Genomic DNA, 19,850 nt, shown 5'->3' with positions numbered 1-19,850 from the left:
CTCCACAGCCGAGAATAAAATGTCTGGAAGAAAAACTTTCTCCAGTAGAACACGGCACTTGAGCCTGAAAGATTCTACAAACCCTAATTCTTGTATTATTAATTACTTCTTTTTAACTATCCCATATATTACTTTTCTAACCCCTCCTCCCCTCGTTACTTGACCCCCACCGGTGTTATATACTTAAAATGCTAATATTTAAAGGTACCCTTAACTAATAAAACAAAAATTTCTATTTTTCTGTCTTTTAAGACTTAATCCTTATCAAACATTGTCCAATGTCTTTTTATTTTCCACTCTTTTTCTACATAACTTCTAAACTTCTTCCACTCCAACTTAAAAGTTTCTAGATCAAAGTCTCTTAAAATTCTTGTCAATTTGTCCATTTCACTCCATGTTATAACTTTCATAATCCAATCCCATTTTTCTGGTATTCCTTCTTGCTTCCACAACTGCACATACAATGTCCTAGCAGCTGAGAGCAAGTACCAAATTATATCTTCTTTTGGAAAATTTTCCATATATAATCCCAACAGAAAAGTCTCTGCAACTTTCTTGATTTCATATCCCAAGATCCTAGATATTTCTTGTTGAATCATCTGCTACTACTTTTTTGCTCTTTCACAAGTCCACCATATATGGTAAAAAGAACCTTCATGTTTTTTACACTTCCAACATCTATCTGGCATCTTATTGTTCATCTTTGCCAACTTTTTAGGAGTTATATACCATCTGTACATCATTTTAAAACAGTTCTCTTTAATACTTTGACATGTTGAAAGCTTTATAGAATTCTTCCAAAGATATTCCCAAGTTTCCATCTGTATGTCTTTATTGACATTAATTGCCCACTTAATCATTTGAGATTTCACTATTTCATCTTCCATAGACCATTTCAAAAGCAATTTATATAGTTTTGAAATTAATTCTCCAAGCAGAACTATTTCCATTTATGTTTGTTCTTTTCTTATGGACTTCCGGGGTAGGAAAATGCCGAGCTGAGCTGCTTCTCATAAAGGGAGCAGGCTGGAACTTCTGTTCGGGGTAGTGGAAGGCAAATTAATGCCTACTTTTCTCTGTCAGAGATTAGTTCAAGATATCCACAGAAAACTTTGAGGAGATTTACCTTGGCTAAAAGGGAGTCCCGGGGGGGGGGGGGCTCCTTTGAGGGGTCTCCGAAGAAGAGTTGCATTTTCATCATCTGCAGAAGTTTCCAGAGTCATTTATTTGACATAAGCTTGACAGAATCCTAACCTTCTTGGACATTACTAAACATCTAAAGCTACACAAGACCAGTGTGGATCTGGATAATTTGCAGAAGAGGTACAGATTACTATCTTTCATTCCGGGACTATTTAAAGTTAAACAGAATAAATTCAAAAGGTGGGAAATGGAAATCTAGAAAGCTTGGAAGAAGAAGGGATGAAGAGGTGAAATTTGGACTTTTTAAATTTAAAGGACAGTGCTAAAAAGTGAGAAGGAATATATTGTTTGGTCTACTTGCGGTTTTGAAAAAAGAGCACCATCATCACAGTCCTGCAGCATACACAGTCAACACAGGAAGTGCGTCAAGTATCGTGAGATCTCTCTACCAGAGAAAACGGGATTTGGTGGCAAGTAAAGCAGGAAGCATTAGATGAAAAGCCTACTCTAGGACTATAATACCATAGAAAAACATCGGCGGCCATTGCAAGGAGGTCAAAATTAAAATAATAATTTTAAGGTGTTCGGGACATTAATAATAGTTGGAAACAATTGAGATGGTGATGAAAGGATAAATACTATCAGACATTATTGCCAATACTGGACTTTAGAAGCTTTTAAAGGAAATTTTTTTTAAAGGAAAGTAGAAAGTCGCGACCGCCATTTTGAAAGAAATAAAAACTTTAAAAATTAATATCTCAGCCTAGGAGGCTCTGAGGACGGCAAAATTAGGCTTGTTGGAAAAAGCAAGCTCTAATCTTTTGAATTTGATAGTTGAATTTTAATTTGATGAGAACAAAATTTTTGGTGTTTTTAAATGTCAGAGCACAAGCAAACCCGTACAAGGGCTACCTCTCTGGAGAAAATGCAGGAACAATTAGAGGCAATAGAGGCTAGAATGACAAAAGGTATGAAAGACATGATAACTGCCTCTAAGAAAGAAATTATAGAAGAGATTAAAAAAGATACTGAGGATCTCAGAAATGAGACTGAGGAAACATCTAAGATAGTGCAGAAGGGAGAATGAAAGTACATGATTCCATCTTGTAGAAAATACAGGGAAAAGTGGCAATCCATGACTGCAAATTGATGGAAACTCAGATACGTCTGAGAGGAGTGCTTGAAAAGGAAGAGAGTGACTTGAAAGAATATATAATAAAAATAATTGCAGAATTTTTGGAGGAATATCCTGAAGAGTCTAAAAATATGTATGACTATATGTATAGAGTGAACTCATTCTATACCAAAAAAAAAAAAAATCTACCAAGAGATGTGGTCATAAGGTATATGACAAAAGAAATGGTGGGAAAGATTATGAACAAAAATTTTGAAAAGACATTGATTGTGGCAGGTAGCAGAGTAAGAATCACGAAGGAATTACCAAGGCAAGTGATAAATGACAGAAGAACATATAAAAAATTCACAGAGAAATTACGGGACAATGAAATGAGGTATAGATGGATAATACCTGAAGGTTTCAGCTTTGAACTTCAGGGAAAAAGACATTAAAACATTTTGTGGTTTGCTGATTTGCCTGATCCGGTGGTTCATTTTGATTCATTTTTTATTTTCTGAACGAATTGTGGTTTGTTGGTTCATTTGGTTTGGGAGGGCTAGAAAGTGCTGGCACACCATGAACCGGTTCAGGCACTTGCACTAAGCATTACTCGCAAAATGAAACAGCTTGGTTTTTTGGGCAGTTCATCTGTGTTGTTATCGACAGGAGATCCTTCTCACAAGCCACAACATGCCTGGTGTGATGACATCACCCAAAGTGATGCTATTACACTGCACATGTTTGTCAGGGTGACGTAACTTGCACAATAGCATCACTTTTGGGTAACATCATCACACCGGGCATGTCACGGCACGTGAGAAGGATCCCCTGCCAATAACGACACAGATGAACTGCCCAAAAAATAAGCCGCTTCATTTTGCAAATCGTGCTTAGCGCAAGTACCTGACCTGATTCAGAACGAACCACAAATCGGCTATTTTAGGCACAAATCACAATTCGTGCTTTGATTCATGCTCATTTCTAATCTAGACCATAGGTTTATGCTGTCTCTGCCATTATAATTACAGCATCTTGAATGTATTAGTTAGAAAACAAAAGAGGGTAGCCATGTATCTTCGTTTTGACACAAGGTAGTAAATTGTATATGATTAGGTGCTCTCTGTGCACATAGTCTATTTTGCACTTTCCCCTGGAATATTTGTTCAAATTTATACCCCGCCCATGATTTATATCCCGTGAAGAATCACGTTCTACAAATTTAAAAAAGTCAGAAATAAGCATGCTAGTCAGGGATGCCCACCTCCAGGTTGGACCTGGGGATCCCAAGAAATTTCAGCTCATCTCTAAACTACAGAGATCAGTTTCCCTGGAGAACATGCATGCTTTGGAAGGTGGACTCTATGGCATTGTACCCCACTGAGGTCCCTGTCCTCCCCTGGTTTCATCCCCAGATTTCCAGAAGTTTCTGGATCTAGCAGCCCTAGCCCCCATCCTCAGCTGGTGGCCAAGGGTGACCTGGCAACCCAATATTTTAAAGATATGTAACCATTATATACACAGCCTCTCCCCATCCCTAAACATTCACAGAGACCAAACTCATAACATCTAGGCAGCACTTGTACAACAGATAGAGAGGGGTAGTAGAAATATATGAGCCATTTTGCTCATTCCTGACTCTTCAGCTAGTCTGGTGCACAAACGAGGCAGGTAAATGCATATGACATTTCTTGTTTTCTTAGTAGAAGTAAACGCAGGACATGCAAACAAGGGACACAAAATCAAAGTGGGAACTTCCCTAAGATCCCCTGAACAGAAGTTAATAAAGAAATGTTATTAATATTAATATGAAGAGTGCAGCAGCATTTCTCAAGGACCCTGCATGTTCCTTGCCCATCTCTGTATCTCACATGTAGTTTCTTTGCAGACACAACCTCCTCAGAAAAGGAACAGCTCACTCAGTGTGTCAATGGAATCTCCTCTCTCCTGGCTCCAGTAAACCTCCTCCTGTGTTCTTGCAGCTGGCTAATCCAAAACCACAGCCATTCCCTTGCCTCTGTGTGTTGTTGAGCAGGAGGCTGCACTTTCCCAACAATAATCAACACCCCTGCACAAGTATCAGTTGGAAGCTAGCTGACATTTCAGTGCTGGATCTTCAAACCCCCCTCCTTTCCCTACTACCCCCTCCCTCTACACACACACATACACACACATCTCCAGGCCTCTCTGGGGGACACTCTAGTGCCTGACAGGCTGAGGCTTCCAATTCTCTGTTTTTTATGCCTCAGTGGTCAGGGTGTCAGGCTCCTGCAGTAGAGACCAGCCAAGAGCTAGAGGAGTCACTGAATACCATCAGTTCGGTGACAGTATTGCTTGCTTCATCCCACATACTCTGCATATCCATCAGCCATGCAAAAGGAAAAGGGAGGGAGGAGGAGAAGGGAGAGAAGCAAGCAAGAAACAGAAGGGGGTGGAAAGAGAAGGAAGAGAAGCCACCAGCCCCGCTATTAGCATCACAGGCCTCAGACAGACAAATGGTGCGGTAGTACAGTGAAACTAAACGAGATGAATGAACGCCGCATGAGCGCCTCCTGATTTCCTCCAGATACTCCTGCACCCATCAGATATACTTCTTGACAGCACTGTTTAATGATCAGCCCAGTCAAAAGAAATACTATGCACCAGCCACCCAGGGGAGTTGTGAGTGCTTCTTCTTTTTTTCTTTTTTCTTTTTTTGGAGGTGGGGGGAGACAGAGATTAGGAAGATGAAATACTTTGCAAAAGAAGAGTTCAGTACATTGAAGGTTTTAACAATTGCATAGCTCAGCCTTTCATTAAGGCTGTAACTAAAAAAAACAGAATACTGCATCATCCAACCTACCTTAAAGACATATGCCTTGGTCAGCTGCCAAGACACAATGAAATAACAATGATCTTAATTGCTCTGTGTCTCTTGACTCTAGAAAATACTTTTTATCATGCTTTCCATAAAAGGTAAGGATTTATGGTTATTTAAAGCTATTGACCCAGCAGACAACACTCTGGACTCATTCATCAGGATGGAATCATTCATTCAAATCCAGGTAGAACTAGGATAAAGGAATAGGCAGATCCAAACCTGGGCGGCAATAAAAGACTGACTTGGTAGCATTGAGACACTGTGTAATCCTGAATGCAGTTACAATCTTCTAAGCCCACTTACTTGAATGGACTTCGAATATGATTGGAGTCTAGTGACACCTTTAAGACCAAGAAAGTTCTATTCATAATGTAAGCTGTTGGTAACTTTGTTGGTCTTAAAGGTGCCACTGGACTCCAACTTTGTTCTATTGCATCAAACCAACATGGCTGTCCACCTGGCACAGGGCTTTTTTTGTAGCAGGAACTCCTTTGCATATTAAGCCACACACCCCTAATGTAGCCAGTCCTCGAAGAGCTTACTGTAGGTCTTGTAAGAAGAGCCCTGTAAGCTCTTGAACGTTTGGCTACGTTGGGGTGGGTGGGTGGCCTAATATACAAAGGAGTTCCTGCAACAAAAAAAGCCCTGGACATGCATAATTCTGTTTTGGATTGCACTGTTAAGATTTTATGCTTCCCTGAGTGGTAGGGTGTTTCAGAACAACTTTGCGGGATCTGACCCCTTACAAGGAGATATGGAAGCAACATGATATGCAGGTTGATTTACAAAATATATAGGAAACTGGGGGAAAGTAAGCAGACTCACACACAGAGGCAGCAAACACAGTCAGCCCAGACAAAACAACAAAATCCCTTTCCCACCTTGTAAAGCTGCTTCTTGACAGCCTGATTGTGTGTGTGTGTGTGCATGTGTCAAACTTCATTTCTCATTGTTTCAAAACTGCAAATGTAGTTCTTTCAGCCCTTGTGGCTACTCTAGATTTAAGTTCGCAGTCTGGTAGAAGACTCTAACTTGAAGTCCAGATTCTAGGAACATTGTCAGGGTTCCTCAGTACTCATTAACCAAATAATTTTAGCAATCCAGCAATACACAAAAGCTTTTAGGCTTGCCAATCCTCAGGTCGCAGTGGGGGTTCTCCTGCTTTCCCAGGCTCCTTCCTGCTCCCAGCCAGCTGGTCGGCAGGGGGAAGCCCTGCCCCCACAGCCGCCATGTGCCTTTCCACCTCCAGAGGCTTCAGACTCCACTTGGAAAGGCTTTCTCTTGGAATGGTGTGCCTGTGTCTTTAAGGCTGAATCGGGTCAGGGGGAGCAGGCATAGAACAACATGGCTGCTCCCAGTGGCTGTGAAAGCAGCCCAGACCCTCCGTTGGTTGCACAATCTTTTCAGAGGTCATTTGCATAGGAAAGGTAAACTTGAACCTTTGGTTGCTCTGTGTTACTTTGAAGAAGTTGGAAGTTCAGCACCTCATGAGTAGAGATGCCAATTCTCAGATGGGCAAACAAATTATCATATTGAGCCATAACTCTCAAGTAGGATAAAAATGCCAAGAGAGAAGTCACTCAGGACAATATATCAAAAACAACCTGCCAAGGTTATAGTGACAAAATTACTGGACTGTATTACAAAATTAGTTCTTTTATGGTGAAATATAGGTCACATTACTCACATGTTACATATTGGATACATTCTCTATATCTCCAAATTACAAATAAAGTACACAAAATAAGTAGAGTTCCAATGTACAGGAGGCCAACTAAATGTCCTGCTTCAAAGTTTTCTTCCAGCAAAGGTGCACTCTACACTCTTTTTCTCAACAGAGACACTCCCAAAAGATTTACAACACTCCAATTGGAAGGCACTTCAGACTCTTCCTCCTTCAATATTTTACAACATTTTCTTATGTACAGCCTTTATAAACAGACACGAAGTCTCAGTATTTTTTACAACCGGCAACCGCTCTAATCATGTAGCAGGAACTCATTTGTATATTAGGCCACGTCCCCCTGATGTAGACAATCCCCCAGGAGCTTACAGAGTTCTTAGTACAGGGCTTACTGTAAGCTCCAGAAGTATTGGCTACATCACGGGTGTGTGGCCTAATATGAAGAGGAGTTCCTGCTACAAAAAAAAGCCCTGATGAACATCACTAGTCTTGCAAAAATGGAAGCTTTAGCAGGAGGAAGCATGCTCCACAGCAAAGGCTATCCAGTACATAGGGAACTCATTCATAGGACACAAGCCTTTATTCTCACTGATGGCACAGCCAAACTTAGTATAGCAAGTCCTGTCTTGTACATGTGGTATTAAAATTCCAGCATAAAAGTGGGAGTTGAATGATGCTAAGTAAGCTGAAACTCAATCCTGATAAATGCAGAAAAAAGCCATAGATCCATGAAAACAAAATAATTTTATTTACAGAATGTGTTGATACATAAAAGTAAAGTATGAATATATTGGTGTGGATTCAATTTTAAGAGTAAATGGAATGGAACTGGTCCAGGGGAAGCCAGTCCTATTCTCCTGCCTCTTCCTACTCATCTCAAAAGTTGCTCTTAAAGGTTGGAGACCCTTGGGAAACATGGGATATAGAACAGTGAGGACTACAGAAGGGGAAGGGGAAAATCAATATGAATAATCTCTCCCACTTTATTGCAAAATTTTGCTCCAAATGATTTCCACCATTTCCGATTGCATTCCCTTAAGTTGCATCTCAACTGTTCCTTATGGTACGTCAGCCTTATGAGACTGCTTTTCAGGGAGAGCAAGCAAAGAGAGCACTTAAGATGAGAAGGAGGGAAATCAGCAAAGATCCCTCCCACAAACTTTGTTCTTTGTGGCAAGTTTCAATCCACACCATAAAAACAGCACAAACTTTGTTCTCTTTGTGGCAAGTTTCAATCCACACCATAAAAACTGGTAATAGATTAAAATTATAAAGATCCGTAGAAACTGGTGGAAAGTACTCATAGCCACAGATATCACCAGAGCATCAACATTGGTTTAGGAGAACCCTCAAACTGAAGATTTAAGAGTGGAGAAAGGTGATACCATTCAGAAGTGTTGTGTATGTGAACTGGAATGTCATAGAATCATAGAGTTGGAAGGGACCTCTAGGGTCATCTAGTCCAACCCCCTGCACAATGCAGGAAACTCACAAACACTTCTCCCTAAATTTACAGGATCTTCATTGCTGTCAGATGGCCATCTAGCCTCTGTATAAAAACCTCCAAGGAAGGAGAGCCCACCACCTCCCAAGAAAGCCTGTTCCACTGAAGAATCGCTCTAACAGTCAGGAAGTTCTTCCTAATGTTGAGCCGAAAACTCTTTTGATTTAATTTCAACCCATTGGTTCTGGTCCTACCTTCCGGGGCCACAGAAAACAATTCCACACCATCCTCTATATGACAGCCCTTCAAGTACTTGAAGATGGTGATCATATCACCTCTCAGCTGCCTCCTCTCCAGGCTAAACATCCCCAGCTCCTTCAACCTTTCCTCATAGGACTTGGTCTCCAGACCCCTCACCATCTTTGTCGCCCTCCTCTGGACCCATTCCAACTTGTCTATATCCTTATTAAATTGTGGTGCCCAAAACAGAACACAATACTCCAGATGAGGTCTTACCAGAGCAGAGTAAAGCGATACCATCACTTCACGTGATCTGGGCACTATACTTCTATTGATACAGCCCAAAATTGCATTTGCCTTTTTAGCCACCGCATCACACTGTTGACTCATGTTCAGCGTATGATCCACTAAGACCCCTAGATCCTTTTCGCACATACTACTGCTAAGACAAGTCTCCCCCATTCTATAACCATACATTGGATTTTTTCTACCTAATTTTTCCTACTTTACATTTATCCCTGTTAAAATTCATTTTATTGGTTTTAGCCCAGTTTTCCAGGCTGTCAAGGTCATCCTGTATCCTGTTTCCGTCTTCTTCTGTGTTTGCAACCCCTCCCAATTTAGTATCATCTGCAAATTTAATAAGCATTCCCTCTATTCCTTCATCCAAATCATTGATAAAGATGTTAAACAAAACAGGACCCAGGACAGATCCCCGAGGCACTCCACTTGTCACTTCTCTCCAAGAGGATGAGGAACCATTCACAAGCACTCTTTGGGTGCAATCTGTCAACCAATTACAGATCCACCTAATGGTAACAGAATCCAAACCACATTTTACCAACGTCAACAAGGACAGTATGTGGAACCTTGTCAAAAGCCTTACTGAAAACAAGATAAACGATGTCTACAGCATTCTCCCGATCCAACAAGGTAGTCACTTTCTCAAAAAAAGAGATCAGGTTAGTCTGACATGACTTGTTCTTGAGAAAACCATGCTGGCTCTTAGTAATCACATTCATTCTTTCTAAATGACTGACGGTTTGATGATTTGTTCTAAAACTTTTCCAGGTATAGACATCAAGCTGACAGGTTGGTAGTTACCCGGATCGTCTTTTTTCCCCTTCTTGAAGATGGGCACAACATTCGCCCGCCTCCAGCTTCCAGCACCTCCCGTTCTCCAAGAATTTTCAAAAATAATAGCCAGAGGCTCAGAAATTACATTCACAAGCTGCTTTAGAACCCTTGGCTGCAATTCATCTGGCCCTGAGGACTTAGTTTCATTTACAGAAACTAGGTGTTTATGTACTACCCCTACGCTGATCCTAGGTTGGAACTTCATACCCTCCTTATATGTTCTGTTTTTGCCATGTTGAGCACCGTTCCCCTCAGAAGTGAAGACTGAGGAAAAGTAGGAATTGAGCAGTTCCGCCCTCTCTTCATTACCTGTTACAATCTCACTTTCTTGCCCTTGCAATGGGCCTACCTTGTCCTTGCTCTTTTTCTTACTCTGAACATAAGAAAAGAACCCTTTTTGTTGTTTTTAGCATCTTTAGAATGTGTCTATTAAATGGTGTTCCTGCCTGGTTCATTGGAGCCTGGAGGACTGAGCTTAGGGACTTGGGAACAATGGACAGTAGGATTCAAATCCCTGCTGCCCTGCTCCAATCACAGGCCCCCTGCCGGTTTGAATGGTCCAATAGCGTGCTTGTGCAGGAACCTTGAGTGTATATACAGTATGTCACATAAGTGAATACACTTCTTCACATTTTGTAAATATTTAAGTATATCTTTTCATGTGACAACACTGAAGAAATGACACTTGGCTATAATACAAAGTAGTGAGTCTACAGCTTGTATAACAGTGTAAATGTACTGTCCCCTCAAAATTATACAACACACAGCCATTAATGTCTAAACTGCTGGCAACAAAAGTGAGTACACCCCGAAGTGTTAATGTCCAAAAGGAGGGGATTATGCTCTGCTTCAGTATGTCACAGTACATGTTGGCATTCATTGTTCCCTCAATGGACTGTAGCTCCCCAGTGCCGGCAGCATGAGTGCTGCCGGAACTGGGGAGCTACAGTCCATTGAGGGAACCATGAATGACAACATGTATTGTGACATACTGAAGCAGAGCATGATCCCCTCCCTTTAGAGACTGGGCCGCAGAAAGACTGAGAGATCTTTCAGAAAGACTGCGAGATCTGCAGTCTCCCTTCAGAGACTGGGCCGCAGGGCAGTATTCCAACATGATAACGACCCCAAACACACCTCAAAAATGACCACTGCCTTGGTAAAGAAGCTGAGGGTAAAGGTGATGGACTGGCCAAGCATGTCTCCACACCTAAACCCTATTGAGCATCTGTGGGGCATCCTGAAATGGAAGTTGGAGGTGCACAAGGCCTCTAACATCCACCAGCTACATGACATCGTCATGGAGGAGTGGAAGAGGACTCCAGTGGCAACCTGTGAAGCTCTGGTGAACTCTATGCCCAAGAGGGTTAAGGCAGTGCTGGAAAATAATGGTGGCCACACAAAATATTGACACTTTGGGCCCAATTTGGACATTATCACTTAGGGGTGTACTCACTTTTGTTGCCAGCAGTTTAGACATTAATGGCTATGTGTTGCGTAACTTTGAGGGGACAGCACATTTACACAGTTATACAAGCTGTAGACTCACTACTTTGCATTGTAGCCAAGTGTCATTTCTTCAGTGTTGTCACATGAAAAGATATACTTAAAATATTTACAAAATGTGAGGGGGTGAACTCACTTCTGTGACATACTATATGTTGGCCCCATTGTCCCAGTCTCCAGTCTTAGAGTGCAGCCCTATATTATGCTGTACTGCAATAAAGAGCTATAATCACTACCACCTTGCCTCTTCCTTGCGTTGAACCCACTATATTATAAGAAGGAACCCAAATCTGGTACTGCAATGAATGAAGTTGCTCTAAGCAGCTCACCTCTGTGCAGTGTGAATATGTGTGGCTTTGTGTGGCTAAGGCCCGTTAGAGATCTAGCTGCAGCAGTTCAGACCAGGAAGGTTCCATATACAGAGTCACTGCTGTACTCAAGTCTGAGAGTACCCATTGCATGTACAATGGTGCCAGACCTTCTCAAAGGACAGTTGAAAAAAGGCACTCTTCTGTCCATTACTTCACTTGTAGCAAAATCAGTTCAAAAGGCATCCCCAAGCCATCAATTTCATCCTTTGGGGGCTACAAGTATTCAATTACTTCTTTGGATTGTGTTCACATCACTTGGAAAAATTCCACTGGCTGATTCTGTAGACACACGCTAGTGATGTGGTAATAAGAACTCTTTAGTGACATCACCACCACAGAATAGGGCCATCTCTATCTCAATTCAATTGGATTTTCCTTGCAATTCTTCACCTGCAGTCTAGTCATAGCCTTGGTGTTTCATTGCTCACAGATCAGAGTGGTACAAAGGTTGAATTCAAATTATTGTATGAAGAAGAAGACATCGAAAGCAACCGTAGCCATGTCCTTATGTCAGAGGTTAACCAAAGTATCAACACAATACCCAACAGTTATCAGCTGAAACATTTTGGGAATGGAAGGAATTCTTCAGTCTACAAAGGCAGACAATCACAACAGACCCCCATCTATTGGGTTTCCAGCCCCCCCCCCTTGCCACTGGTGGGGGATGCAGGTGAAAGAGCTATAAGCAACTGAGATACAGAACCTCACCAGGTAATGTCTGACCATGACAAAGAATCTGAATAACTCTAGACTTTCCATATCTTGTGTAGGACAGAGAACCAAAGCAAGTATATGATCCATGGCTTGACAGCATTATGTGGTCCTCAGTACACGACCCCTCTGCGTGTTGGGAGAGGGAGACCATGCACAAGGATGCTGGCCCTGCACCCTGCCTGCACATAATCTCCAGCTTGTCTGTACTGTGTCTACATGGAGGAAGTGTGCATGCTGGGTGAACTGTGGCTCCAGGCTACAGCATTGCCATGCAATTTGCCCAGGCTGAACAGGCATGGTGGCCATTGCTGCACAACTCACTGGGCGCCACTCACAACTTGCTCAGACCAGGCTTCCCTTTATGAGGGGGTGGGGGCCCTTTCCAGGTCTGTTTTGGCCTTCTATCTGCCCCTAGAGGCAGCTGACCCCTGTCTCTAGTAACTGTAGCTGCACCATTTGTGGAGATCTCAGGAAAGGAATCCCCACAAATGGAGAAGAGTCTACTGTACATTGGGATAACCCAGGGTGTAATGAAGGCTGAGAAATGCTAAGCCTCAGAATGAATATTAAGATCCTCCAAAGGAACCCGTTTGGAAATTTTCAACACCTGATATGAGACTATCTTTGTTAGGGAATGTGTCATACCACGGGGGGGGGGGGTGGAGTACACAAGCTGTTCATAGCCCCTGTACATGCAAAAAGTCCAGTGTTAAAGAACTAGTGAAGAATTCTAGCTATCCAGAAACAAAATTGGCATTTTAACAGCATTTGCAGCCCTGAACTGCAAGCCTGATCTTGTCAGATATCGGAAGCTAAGCGGGGTCGACTCTGGCAAGTACTTGGATGGGAGACCTCCGTGGAATACCAGAGCCTGGAGGCAGGAGCAGGATTTATTCAGCCATCTCTTTGAATATCCTCCATGCCCCCAATAGAGGTTAATCACCAGAGGTTGCCATGACTTCCAAGTGCACATGCACACACGCACACACACAAAATACAAAGAAACAGCATTTGCAAACAGGAGAGGAAACTAATAAGGCTGGAGATGGAGGAATGGGCATGGCTCAGTGGCAGAAGGCCTCAGGTTCAATCTTTGGTATCTCTATTTAAAAGGATAAAGTAGTGGGTGATGGGAAAGACCTCAACCTGAAACTCTGGAGAGCTGCTGACAGCCAGATTAGACACTTGTGACCTTGACAGAAAAAAGGTCTTACTTCAGTATAAAGCAGCTTCATGTGTTCATGTCTTCAGTTATCCTATATCACCTTTTATACACCCTGCTCTATTCATAATTGGCAATTAAAACATAGCAAAAGGACAGATTCCTCCCCCACTCTCATCTTTCAGCCATTGGTCTCCAATTTCTCACAAGAAGATCTTTGCTGGTTCTAAGATGGAAGAGTGATTATAGAGTTGATGAAAAATCACTTCACCACTTCTAAGAAATAATAACATGTAACTACAAACCTTGAGTAACAAAATTAATACCAATAGAAGCAAAATCTGAAACAAGATTGAAAAATTTGGGTTCAGTTCTTTTTCAGGTATACTTGGGGGGGAGGTCTTAATGTTAAGGAAGTGAAATTAAATATTAAATAAATATTTATAAATATTATTAAATGAATATTATATTTGTATTATAAATATTTTTCAAAGTAATATATGGTACAATACTGAACTTCCCAAGTAAACGGACTTTTTTATTCAGTGTTTAATGTTTCCTTTTTTTTGAAGAACATGGGTCATAAATTTCTCTAGCAAATTTCAATAACAATCATTATCTAGGGTGTTAGGATATGCTTGACTGCGTGGAGAATAGGACTAAATACTACATTTAACAAACAAAGTGTACTGAAGCAGTTTGTGTTTTACATATTCCATTATGAAATAGCAGTTAAAACACACACAACTTTAAAAAGTATTATTTTTAAAAAATCTTGTTTGCAACAGGGTTTCAATACAAAGACAGAAAATTCCAAATAAATAAACTAAACAGTGATAAGGGTCTTCAGTGTAACAAAATTCTATCACAATTTAAACCACTGATGTTTTAAATAGGGCAATTTGTACCAATTAAAATGCTGGACAAAGGCATATTTACTAGCAAATGCAGTGCAAATTTAAAAAAAAAATAATGGTCATTCAGTCCTACAAAAAACTATATTCAAATGAAGTTCAATATCACAATATTTTTTATTCAAATAGTAAACAAAGTACAGAATTGCTGTAATAGAGGAATTTTCTGTTCAGACTGCATATTCTCCATAAGTAACATTGACCTATTACATTTTCTTCCAAACAGCCCTGTATACGTATGCATGCAATATACTGATATCCTGCTTTCCCTACAAGTGATATACATGGATGACAACAAACCAAACAAAATTCTTACTTGCATACCAAAAATAAGCCCAGCAATGTCTCGCAGATATACTGTAGGCCAACTGTAGGCCAATTCTTCGAACACACGTACTAGCTACAAATTATCTATATGCAGGGCTATTTTTTTTTTGAGCAGGAACACACAGGAACACAGTTCTGGCTGGCTTGGTGTCAGGGGGTGTGGTCTAATATGCAATTGAGTTCCTACTGGGGTTTTCCTACAAAAATAGCCCTGTCTATATGCAACATTTTTATCCTACCCATCCCCCAAAGACCGCAGAGTGGCATACACAGTTCTTCTCTTCTCCATCTTATCTTCCCCAAAACTCTGTAAGGTAGACTAAAATGAGAGAGAATGGCTTGCCTAAGGTCAACCAGAGAGTTCATGGCAGAGTTTCAATTTGAACCCAGGGCTGCCCAAACCTAGGCCAACATTCTAATCATGAAGATAGATCCAGGTGGGCAGCTAAGTTGGTCTGAAGCAGTAGTAGAACAAGGTGACACTGGACTCAAAATTTATTGTAATCATGAAACAGTTTTAGTATTGCTTCAAATCACCTCTTACCCAGTGCTCACCGATGGAATTAGTTTACACATCTATTAAGTGCTGAGAAATCAACTGATGTACATCTGCATGTGAATAAGCTAAAAATGAAATCCCTGATTCTCTGTGAAAAAGAGTTGGGATCTTGCACTGCCCATTGCCCATTTTAAGATTACAGCAGTTATACTGTGCTCAGGACGTGAACTGCTCCGCTCAGTGGAGGAGGGGGATTAGAGGGAGCATTTCCTGCTGGTCTCAATATTTGGGGAAGTTTGTACAGAAGGTGTTCCCTACTACACAGTGGAGCTAAGTTTTACAGGTAATCACCAGCAATTTGAGTTGTGCTTGAAGAGAACAGGAATACATTGCCATTGCTTCCACCTCCTCCCCAAGGGAGCTATATTTTCTGGACTGCAGCATTTTGCACCAGCTGTATTTTCTGGACAATCTCCAAGGGAGGCCCCATGTATTTTATGTTTCAGTAATCAACACTGAAGGTTACTAAACAATGGGTCATAGTGGCAATGTCCCTATGTTCCAGGAAGGAGACATGGCAAATCAACTGTAACTGATACAAAACACCCCTAACCAGTGCTGCTAATTGGGTATCCAATAGTCAATCTGGTCCAAATGTACTCTTGGGCTGTTTTCTTTATCTTTAAATGAGTGTGTGATTCCACGTATTACAGATGAAACTTTGCTTGAGGTTTATTTATACTCTGCCATCCTGTCCACCACCGACCTCAGATACAAGTTCAGAATACCAATCATGTCTGAGAATCTCTTCCAGCAGCCTCATGCAGATATTAAATGAAAGGGGAATGAAACCATGCATTGGGAAATAGCAGATTTCTGCCTAATGGTATCCCTGGAAAGGAAGAAGCAAACCCAATCTTGGGAACAGTCCCACCAGTTCTCAGCATCAAGCCAGTGCCACATACTCCCTATCACGCCTAGACACCCCTATCACTTCGAGATACTCAGTTACTGTCAAACCATGGCTTGTTGTTAGAAGAACAAGCCTTGAAAATATTTACATATGTTCCCTCTCAACCTCCTCTTGGTTGAGGTTCAGGAACTGTACACTTCCTAGTTCAATTCCAGAGCCAGAAGAGAACATACAGTCTCAAGGCCTTCCTAGTTCTGCTCTTGCAATGAAAAATTATGCTTGTTATGTATGTCTGTCCTAATCAGAGTTTCCTCTCTCTCTCTCTCTATCTCTCTCTATCTCTCTCTCTCACTCACACACACACCTGCCTCCTCTCATCAGTTGTTAACTCCTCCAACCCTTATGGGTCCTTCAACAAAGCAGCAAGAGAGCTACCTGTACACCATATCCCAACAATTAGTTCCTATTGAAGAAATGCCTAAAGCCATTAAAGCACATCCATACTCTAGTGTCATAGATCTCAGCTCTAGTAATTGACCCATTCATAGAACTCAGACCACAATTATACAACAATATGAAACCACAAATGAAGCATTCATCACTAGAAACCAGAATTTTACAACATTTATTACAGAGATATCAATAAGATAATATGAAAAGCCTTGGAATTGGACAAGGGGAATCTGAGTTCAAGTCTTTATTCAACCATGAAGCTCATAGGCCAAGAAGCCAAACAGCATATGTCCTGAAACTTCTAGGGCTTCGAAGATACAGACTTTATAATTTAACATGCAAAGGAGGGAAAAAAGCACTAAGTAGGTTATAAGCACACTAAGATCTCTGTGGAAAGAAATTCGAAGGAGCTCTATTAATTATTATCAGGTACTTACGCAGGGTCAGACCCATATCTTTGGTGGGGTGCCCTGAGGCCTGCCCCCTCAAGCTTACTGCCAAGGCCCTCAACTTCCCCATCCAGCCCAGGCCCCCCAAATTCCCATCCAGCTGTTTCATGGGAAAAAAATTTTTTTATTATTTTATTTTTCACCCTCAGGCCATGCTGCAACCCTTTACCTCCAAGAGCCCACTGCAAATTGGGGACAGCAGTGGCTAAACCTGCTAGCTGGGGATGGGAAGTAGACTCACCAGGAGCGGGAAGGAATGTGGCAGTGTAGCAGAGGAATAAGCGAGGCGCACACTTACTGATTGAAAAACGAGGTATTTTACTATTTGGCACCAATAGCAAGGTTCATTTGAGCATCAAGGCTCCCAAAAATAATGAACCCCGGACCCTTCTCAAACCATCAGCTTTAAGCAAAAAGCCAGCCTGCAAGCTGGCCCTCACAGTTATCAGATTCAACTTTTCTCCTCCCCTTCTCCCTGGTAGTCTGCTTATCTTATTCAAATCCACCCTTCCTGCATTCCTTCCAGTAACTTCTAGCATTTTCCTCTGCTCTTGCCTTATCAACTTTCAGCAAGGAGCTCCTTCAGAAGGCCTCTTTATCAGTACACACCCATTTGAGCTGCCTGCTTTTCTAACAATTACAGCTCTTCAAATATTGCAGACATTCTCTTTGCTGTTAAAGGCAAAACCATATTTTCAATTATTATTATTATAGGGGTGTTCATAATTATTCAGGGGTCCCTCTTCAGCAGCCACCCCTCTCCCCTCCTCCTCCGATCTGGCTAAACCTGCCAAGTGGTGGGGGTGGGGAGTAGACTCACCAGGAGCAGAGAGGAATGTGGTAGCTCATTTCCAGACTACAGAGATCAGTTCCCCTGGAGAAAAAGGATGCTTTGGTGGGTGGACTCTATGGCATTGTACCCCATTGAGCTCCCTGTCCTCCCCAAGCTCCACCTCCAAATTTTCAAGAATTTCCCAACTTGGAGCTGGCAGCCCCACCCCCACCAACGGCTACATCTGAAGGCAGCCTTATAAGCCCCAGATAGACAGACATAGAGACCCATCCTCTTATTTAGAAAACAAATCATAGTTAATGCATTCCAACTTGATTAAAAAGAAATACCATAGTGTATAAAAGTTTAAAAGCAAGACTGTGCTTTCAGCGATTGCGGATGTAAAAATCCTTTTTGTGTCCCTGTGAAAGGCTCGGTGGAAGTATTTCATAAAGATGTCCAAAGCAACATTAAAATTTTATGGCAGGCAGCACAGGTTGAAAATAGCACAGGGACTTCACAGCAAGGTTTGTGCACCTTAACCCACAATTCATTAGTCATTGCTACATAACTGTTGTTTGTACCTTTTAGCTACATAGCAAAAAAAGAGCAAAACTGTAAAAAGTTGTGAATTCCTTTGCAAGTTTTAGTTTTTCACAGAGAAATCCTTTACAAAGCTTTCCTGAGCATAGGCTCCATTGAACAGACCAGAGTAGTCTTGCCTAGCATTGCTCTCTAATAATACTGTTGCCCTAAAGAGGCTTATCACCTTCTAAATCCAGTTAAGCCAATGGGACTGTAAATGGTGTAACTATGCTTAAGATGGCATTATGAGTCATTACAGTATGAAGGACAACAGAGATTTAGACTGTATAGTTGGTAAAATATAGCATAACAGTTTGCTTGCTTATCACATCACTTAGTGGTCATACTGATAACCTGTATACACACAGAATTATTATTTTGGAGTCCTGTTATCTGAAGAATCACCTTGATTTAGATGGCCTGGTCACTGCTCATACCTTTTACCAACCATACCATAATAGCCCTTTTATATTAACAAATAGAAAGGGTGACTGCAAGACACATATGAGCCCCAGATCTTCACTCTTCAGAAATTAAGAACTGATATCAGTCAGCAGCTTGCAATTGTACCTGAGGGTACCTGAATTTTCATGTCCTTTCCTCCACACCAAGAGCTTCCCAAACCCCAAAAGTACCTTCCATGGGGATTTGGGAGAGATTCCAGCTTTTTCAAAAGCACTGTAACATAGCAAAGTCAAGAAACATACTATGGCCTGCTATAAGTATGGCTAGCCGGTAGCATGAATAACATTCCCCAACCAACCAACCAAAACCCCCATCAAATTGGAGAATGGTAACTAAATAGATTTATGGTTCATGTTTAACAGTTTCTCCTAAATTGCTGGGACCAGACCACCAAGAGAAAAACTGTTAAAAGGAATTTCTGATTGGACCATTATGAAATTATAGCAATGATGATGAAGAATCCAAGACTGGGTTCCATGGTAACAACCTTAATTTCCATGATTCTCTTCAATGAATATGTGAGATTAAACATTACATAGATTTGCGCTGCTTTGTTTCACCAGTGTTTTTTATTTGCTGAGTTGGAGAAAAGAGTGTGCTGGATGGAACTCCGAACAATCACATCTTTTATCTACATCTACCTCCAAATACTGTGGAGGTAGATGTAGATTGGCACAGTGGAAATAACTAAATTAGAGTTGGACATTCACACACAAAAAATAGCTATTTAGTAAGCTGGGTAAGGAACAAGGGGTTAGGCATCAAGAAGAGATCACTTACCAAGCAAAGGGACTACATGCTTGGTGCAGTGGTTAAGTGTGCAGACTGTTATCTGGGAGAACTGGGTTTGATTCCCCACTCCTCCACTTAAAGCTGCTGGAATGGCCTTGGGTTAGCCATAGCTATCGCAGGAGTTTTCCTTGAAAGGGCAGCTTCTGTGAGAGCCCTCTCAGCCCCACCCACCTCACAGTGTTTGTTGTGGAGGGAGAAGGTATAGGAGATTGTAAGCAGCTCTGAGTCTCTGATTCAGAGAGAAGGGCAGAGTATAAATCTGCAGTCTTCTTCTTCCCCCACAATGCACCTAATCTTTTTTCCGGT

At 41.5% G+C, this 19,850-nt stretch overlaps 1 protein-coding gene across 2 annotated transcripts in view; it reads right to left on the bottom strand.

The window, feature by feature from the left end:
• The window catches only part of PAX5 (paired box 5), a 298,952-nt gene that overhangs the window by 32,431 nt on the left and 246,671 nt on the right, over nucleotides 1–19,850 (bottom strand). The gene's annotated exons all lie outside the window — the stretch shown is intronic.

This window comes from Heteronotia binoei, chromosome 4 (genome assembly GCF_032191835.1).
Source record: "Heteronotia binoei isolate CCM8104 ecotype False Entrance Well chromosome 4, APGP_CSIRO_Hbin_v1, whole genome shotgun sequence".
NCBI lineage: Eukaryota > Metazoa > Chordata > Lepidosauria > Squamata > Gekkonidae > Heteronotia > Heteronotia binoei.
The sequence above is the reverse complement of the archived record's forward strand: the minus strand, read 5'-3'. Positions and strand labels throughout refer to the sequence as shown.